Consider the following 8,033-nt stretch of genomic DNA (forward strand, 5'->3'; position numbering starts at 1 on the left):
GGAGGAACTCTTCAGTACCCAAGCCTGCACAGCTCTCCTGCAAAGGCAGCGGGGCATCTATCTGCTTTCTCTCTGGGTCCAGTCACACCACGACTTGGCTTTGCAGGGAATAAAATGTGCATTACCATAATTATTATAAATGCTATTTACTGGTTTTCAATTCTTATAACCAACTTAGAACAAAGAAAACTTCATTATAGTCACAGAACATAAACATTATAAATTTTGACAACACAAAACTGATATACTCCTAATTCTCAAATGAAAATAAATTTTAAAGTGGCAGCCACAGATATAAAGGAAATTAATTAAAATACAATTTCATGTTAATAAGCTAGAAAGTATTGATAAAATTGATAGTATTTCTAAGAGACTATAATGACAAAATCAGCAAAAGAAAATCTAAATAGAATACTAATTTTGGAAAATATTTGGAAAGAAGTCTAACAATATCCCCCACTGAAAAGCACTGTATTTGCATAGTTTTATAAATGAATACTTTGAAACTTCGCTCTCTAAAATATTCTTTTTTTGTTTTCTTTTTTTTTTTTTTTTGAGATGGAGTCTCGCTCTGTCGCCCAGGCTGGGTACAGTGGCGTGATCTCGGCTGACTGCAAGCTCCGCCTCCTGGGCTCACGCCATTCTCCTGCCTCAGCCTCCAGAGTAGCTGGGACTTCAGGCGCCCGCCACCATGCCCAGCTAACTTTTTTGTATTTTTTAGCAGAGACAGGGTTTCCCTGTGTTAGCCAGGATGGTTTCGATCCCCTGACCTCGTGATCCACCCGCCTTGGCCTCCCAATGTGCTGGGATTACAGGTGTGAGCCACTGTGCCTGGCCCTGTAACATATTCTTGAACACAAGACTGCAAGCTTTATAGTTTTTCCTAAAACTTGATCATAACTCTGATACTACAGTATTCCAAGGGTAATATACAAAAGTTAAGACCACAGACTACAGACTACTCCTCATTTGGGAATATCGTTTAAAAAAATAATAAAACATGAATACAAAAGGCTCAACTGTGCAGTTAGAGAATAAAATGCCATGGCTAAGTGTTTTATTCTGGGACTGCTTGAATGATTCGATAGTATTGGTATATTAATCTAAACAAGAAAAATAGTCAAAGACGAAAATCACGATGGTCTTGAATAGCCATATTTCAATATTAATTTCTCATTAAAAGTCTTAGACTTTTAGACTAATAAGAGTTTTTTAATGTTTTAAAAGATCTGACTGGGTGCAGTGGCTCACGCCTGTAATCCCAGTGCTTTGGGAGGCCAAGGCGGGTGGATCACGTGAGGTCGGGAGTTTGAGACCAGCCTGACCAGCATGGAGAAACCCCATCTCTACTAAAAATACAAAATTTAGCTGGGCGTGGTGGTGCATGCCTGTAATCCCAGTTACTCAGGAGGCTGAGGCAGGAGAATCGCTTGAACCCAGGAGATGTGGGTTGTAGTGAGCCGAGATCGTGCCACTGCACTCCAGCCTGGGTGACAAGGGTGAAACTCTGTCTCAAAAAAAAAACAAAAACAAACTTTCAAATCAACATTCAATTTTAATGGAAAACGTCTAGAATATACCTTAAAATAAAAAACAAGTAAAACAATTTATAGTAACCAGGAGGAAGGCGGCTTTCACTTTTCATGGCATACCTTCCTGTAATGTTTGAATTTATTAGTTTTGAGCATCCTTTTTTTTTTTTGAGACAGGGTCTTGCTCTATCACCCAGGCTGGAGTGCAGTGGCGTGAACGTGGCTCACCGCAGCCTCGACCTCCTGGGCTGGGAGCACAGGCACACCACAGCCATGCCTGGTTAATTTTTTAGTTTTTATTTTTAGTAGAGGTGGGCTCTCATTATGTTGCCCAAGCTGGTCTTGAACTCCTGGGCTCAAGTGATCCTCCCACCTTGGCCTTCCAAAATGCTGGGATTACAGGTGTGAGCCACCTCACCCAGTAATAACTGTCTTGTGACACAAACAGGTGGATTGGCGCTGTCATCAATAATAATTGTGACTAATTAGCTCATCAGGTCCTAGGATGACTTTGGGGCAGCAGTTGGTGCAACTTCTGGTAACTTCTGTCATCAAACTCTGGTTATGTGGATGTCTCTGAGTCATATCAATGTAGTAGCCTCTTCTGAGTAGGAATGGTGTTTGTGTGTCTCTGGGTCTGAATCCCTCGTGAAACTATAAGCTCCTTGAGGGCAGGTATTATTTCTCATTGCTCTTAGCAAGTCACCTGTTGTTTGGCATACCCAATTCTCCTTCTCTGGAGACTGTCCTTTACTTTCTGCATCCACATAGCTATAGTAGGAGCCACCATATTTGTGCAACGTGGCCCTACCAATGGCTGCTGTTGACTGGACTAGAGATAGAGCCCATCTTAAGCTAAGCCACTGAAAGCCTCATGGCCCCACTCATGGATGTTGTTGATTGGACTGTGGGTAGGGTCCAACCCAAGCTAGACCAATGGAGCTCTTCCTCAAGATTTTGGAATTAAGTTTAAGAGAAGGGATCCTACTGACCCAGCTTGAGTATTTAGAGGAGCTGTTGACACCATTATTTTTCCTGTGAACAGGGAACTAGTTAACGAAGGGAAGTGGTGCTCATAGAGGAGAAAAAAGGATGAGGGACACAGAAAAAATACATCTTAGATTTCCTGGCATGTCTCAGTTCCTGTTTCCAGGCCTGTAGGGAAAAGAAAGAGAGATCAGACTGTTACTGTGTCTATATAGAAAAGGAAGACATAAGAAACTCCATTTTGATCTGTACTAAGAAAAATTGTTTTGCCTTGAGATACTGTTAATCTGTAACTTTAGCCCCAACCCTGTGCTCACACAAACATGTGCTGTATGGAATCAAGGTTTAAGGGATCTAGGGCTCTGCAGGATGTGCCTTGTTAACAATATGTTTGCAGGCAGTATGCTTGGTAAAAGTCTTCGCCATTCTCCATTCTCGATTAACCAGGGACACAATGCACCGTGGAAAGCCGGAGGGACCTCTGCCCAAGAAAGCAGGGTATTGTCCAGGGTTTCCCCCAACTGAGACAGCCTGAGATATGGCCTCGTGGGAAGGGAAAGACCTGACCATCCCCTAGCCCGACACCCATAAAGGGTCTGTGCTGAGGAGTATTAGTAAAAGAGGAAGGCCTCTTGCGGTTGAGATAAGAGGAAGGCCTCTGTCTCTTGCGTATCCCTGGGAATGGAATGTCTCGGTGTAAAACCCGATCGTACATTCATTCTATTCTGAGATAGGAGAAAACCGCCCTGTGGCTCGAGGCAAAATATGCTGGCAGCAATGCTGCTCTGTTACTCTTTGCTACACTGAGATGTTTGGGTGGAGAGAAGCATAAATCTGGCCTATGTGCACATCCAGGCACCATACCTTCCCTTGAACTTATTTATGACACAGATTCCTTTGCTCACATGTTTTCCTGCTGACCTTCTCCCCACTATCACCCTGTTCTCCTGCCACATTCCACTTGCTGAGATAGTGAAAATAGTAATCAATAAACACTGAGGGAACTCAGAGACCAGGGCCAGTGCGGGTCCTCCGTATGCTGAGCGCCGATCCCCTGGGCTCACTGTTCTTTCTCTATACTTTGTCTCTCTGTCTTATTTCTTTTCTCAGTCTCTCGTCCCACCTGATGAGAAATACCCACAGGTGTGGAGGGGCTGGCCCTCTTCACAGGCCCCTCTCAAAACCTGGCTGCATCAGATCTCCCTTCACCCCTTCACTGCTTGAGTTAATTTGAGTGAGTCTGTTACTTTCAGCCAAAAGTATCCCAAGGAATTTAGAGCCTGAGAGATGTCCAATGTCACACTGCAGGCCAATGAAGAACTATCCTCTTTCTGCTGACTCTCAAATGCAAAGTTCTTTGGGGCAAGAAAGAAACAAGGAAGAAAGAAATCACATCTGTTGAAGACTTACTATGTGCTAGGTACTTTGGAATGTCATTTATTTAATGTTTACCATGCCAGAAGGTAGATTTTATTCTATTAGTTTACAGATAAGGAAACTGAGGCTCAGATATGTTGAATAACTTGTTTAGAGAAGAAATGGGGATTGTATTTAATTATTTTAACAAATTCCATGATTGTCAGGTACCTCCTGTTGCTTTTTTTTTTTTTGAGACAGAGTCTTGCACTGTTGCCCGGGCTGGAGTGCAGTGGCACAATCTTGGCTCACTGCAACCTCTGCCTCCCGGGTTCAAGTGATTCTCCTGACCCAGACTCCTGAGTAGCTGGGATTATAGGCATGCGCCACCATACTCTGCTAATTTTGTATTTTTAGTAGAGATGGGGTTTCACCACGTTGGTCAGGCTGGTCTTGAACTCCTGACCTCAGGTGATCCACCCGCCTTGGCCCCCCAAAGTGCTGGGATTACAGGCGTGAGCCACTGCACCCGGCCCATATTGCCTCTTAAAAGGCGTGCTATCAGCATGCGGCTGTTGAAAGATAATGAGGTAGCCAGTGAGGACCCTAGGAGGAAGGTAACTAGTACGTTGGCAGTCAGCCTCTTGAAATCTTGTAGAGTACAGACAGAACCAAGAGTTGAGACATTGTGGGCGGCAAGCCACCCAGGCGCCGAGGCAAGAGACCGAGGGCACGAGCTGTTCCAGTATAATAAAATATAAAACAAGAATAGTTATACCAGATATAGATCTTAGATATGATTATATATGAATATCATTCATCATTAGTTGGTAGTAATTACTCTTTATCCCAATATTATAATAATCCCTGCTCTATAATCATAACCTAGGAAAAACCAGGCCATACAGAGATAGGAGCTGAGGGGACATAGTGAGGTGTGACCAGAAGACAAGAGTGCGAGCCTTCTGTTATGCCCAGACAGGGCCACCAGAAGGGCTCCTTGGTCTAGCGATGACACCAGCATCTGGGAAGATGCCCGTTGCCAGACGGACCGTGCTCTAGCGGTAGCGAAAAGCGTCAAGCAACAACACCCGCTACTTAGCAGACCGGGAAAGGGAGTCTCCTTTTCCCCGGGGGAGTTTAGAGAAGACTCTGCTCCTCCACCTCTTGTGGAGGGCCTGACATGAGTCAGGCTTGCCCGCAGTTATCCAGAGTCCTAACCTTCTCCCTGTGATGCTGTGCTTCAGCGGTCACGCTCCTAGTCTGCCTTCATGTTCCATCCTGTACACCTGGCTCTGCCTTCTAGATAGCAGTAGTAAATTACTGAAAGTACTAATAGTCTCTGATATGCAGAAATAATGGCGTAAGCTGTCTTTCTCTCTCTGTCTCCTCTCCCTCTCTGCCTCGGCTGCCGGGCAGGGAAGGGCCCCCTGTCCAGTGGACACATGACCCACGTGACCTTAACTGTCATTGGAGATGACTCACACTCTGTACCCTGCCCCTTTTGCTTTGTATCCAATAAATAACAGCACAGCCAGACATTTGTGGCCCCTACCACTCTCCGCGTCTTGGTCGTAGCGGTCCCCCAGGCCCAGCTGTCTTTTCTTTTATCTCTTTGTCTTGTGTCTTTATTTCTACAATCTCTCGTCTCTGCACACAGGGAGAAAAACCCACTGACCATGTGGGGCTGCACCCTGCATCTGGCACTCCGACGTGGGGCTCTCCCTCGCTGTGTGAAGTTGCAATCTGAGTGTGGGATTCAGCGGAGGAGTTCAACGAGAGATTCCTGAGGACTACGGTCAATAAGCTTGGTGGTAAGCTAGAGCACTCAGAGTATTCCGGGGACACCATGGGACAAGCCAGTACTAAGTAATCAGACTCGGGTAGAGTCACAGGCTCCCTTGAAGCCTGGTCCCTTTCCTACAAGTCAGATTCAGGTAGAGTCACAGGCTCCCTTGAAGCCTGGTCCCTTTCCTACAAATCAGACTCCGTTAGAGTCACAGGCTCCCTTGAAGCCTGGTCCCTTCCTATAAATTGGACTCGGGTAGAGTCACAGGCCCCCCTGAAGCCTGGTCCCTTTCCTACAAATCAGACTCATGGAGAGTCACAGGCTCCCTTGAAGCCTGGTCCCTTTCCTACAAATCAGACTCATGGAGAGTCACAGGCTCCCTTGAAGCCTGGTCCCTTTCCTACAAATCAGACTCATGGAGAGTCACAGGCTCCCTTGAAGCCTGGTCCCTTTGCTGCCAATCGGACTCGGTTAGAATCACAGGCTCCCTTGAAGCCTGGTCCCTTTCCTACAAATCGGACTTGGTTAGAGTCACACGCTCCCTTGAAGCCTGGTCCCTTTGCTGCCAATCGGACTCGGTTAGAGTCACAGGCTCCCTTGAAGCCTGGTCCATTTCCTACAAATCAGACTCAGGTACAGTCACAGGCTCCACTGAAGCCTGGATCCTTTCCTGCCAATCGGATGTGTTTAGAGTCACAGGCTCCCGTGAAGCCTTGTCCGTTTCCTACAAGGCAGACTCGGTTAGAGTCACGGGTCACCTTGAAGCCTGGTCCCTTTCCTGCAAATCAGACTCAGGTAGAGTCACAGGCCCCCTTAAAGCCTGGATCCTTTCTTACAAATCAAACTCAGAGTCACAGGCTCCCTTGAAGCCTGGTCCCTTTCCTGCCAATCGGATTCGGTTACAGTCACAGGCTCCCTTGAAGCCTGGATCTTTTCTTATAAATCGGACTGGGGTAGAGTCACAGGCTCCCTTGAAGCCTCGTCCCCTTCCCACTAATCGGACTTGGGTAGAGTCACAGGCTCCCTTGAAGCCTGGTCCCTTTCCTCCTACTCAGACTCGGCTAGAGTCACAGGCTCCCTTGAAGCCTGGTCCGCAGTTGCCGTGGCAGCCTGGTTTTCAAGCCCATAAAAGATCTGCTTAGCAGGTAATCTGGTCTCAAGCTGGCTTTCAGGTTTTCAACTCTCCTTCTTTTCAAAATTCTACCCCTTTTTCTGCTGCTCGTCTGGTCACAACTGCTGTCGCTAATACTACCATTGCCGCTCATAAGCAACAAATTACATACATCCCTGAAAATGACACTCCTCTTATGAGGGCCATAGCTCCGGCAAGGGAATACAGGGATCTCAAAGCCTGGCAATTTCCTGTAATTTTACAACCTCCAGTACCTGCCACCGCAGCAGCACAAAATCACTCACAGCCCATTGTTGATCTTGCTCAGCAGGCGGCTGATGTCATGGCACCTTCACGCTCTGTATTAATATCTTGTTTTTCTGCTTTACAACAAACAGTCACCGCAACTGGCTTTGTTATCGCCCCAGAAAAAATTCAGACTTCTTCCCCTTATCACTATTTAGGAATGCAGCTAGAGGACAAGGTCCTTAAGCCTCAAAAAGTTCGACTCAGACGAGTCTCTTTAAAAACTCTAAATGATTTCCAAAAATTACTTGGAGATATTAATTGGATTCGTCCCTCCCTAGGCATTCCTACTTATGCTGCGTCTAATCTTTTTGCAACATTACGGGGCAATCCTGATTTACGCAGTAAAAGGTCTTTGACTCCTGAAGTGGATTCTGAATTACGACTTACAGAAAAATGCATTCAACAGTCTCAGGTTACCAGAGTGAATCCACATTTACGTTTTGAAATACTAATTTTTCCCACTGAACATTCACCAACAGGACTCATTATTCAGGGACATAATTTAGTTGAATGGTCCTTTCTTCCTCACAACTCTTTACGGACACTAACTATTTATCTAGATCAAATTTCTGCCTTAATTGGTCTGGCTCATTCTCCTCTCCTTTGTCTTTCGGGAACAGAGCCCCAAAAAATCATTGTTCCCCTTACCTGATTACAAGTTCAACAGGCTTTTGCTACTTGCATCGCTTGGCAAGTACATTTGGCAGGTTTCCCTGGTATAACTGATAGTCAATATCCTAATGTAAAATTATTTCAGTTCCTTAAACTCACTTCTTGGATTTTACCTAACATTACTAGAAACACTCCATTACCTGAAGCTGTCACTGTTTTCACTGATGCCTCCTCTAATGGCCGAGCAGCATATACAGGACCAAGAGAACGTGTTCTTAACACAGGAGCTATTTCAGCACAACGAGCTGAACTGCTTGCTGTTATGGCTGTCCTTGAA

This window comes from Symphalangus syndactylus, chromosome 18, assembly GCF_028878055.3.
Source record: "Symphalangus syndactylus isolate Jambi chromosome 18, NHGRI_mSymSyn1-v2.1_pri, whole genome shotgun sequence".
Lineage (NCBI taxonomy): Eukaryota > Metazoa > Chordata > Mammalia > Primates > Hylobatidae > Symphalangus > Symphalangus syndactylus.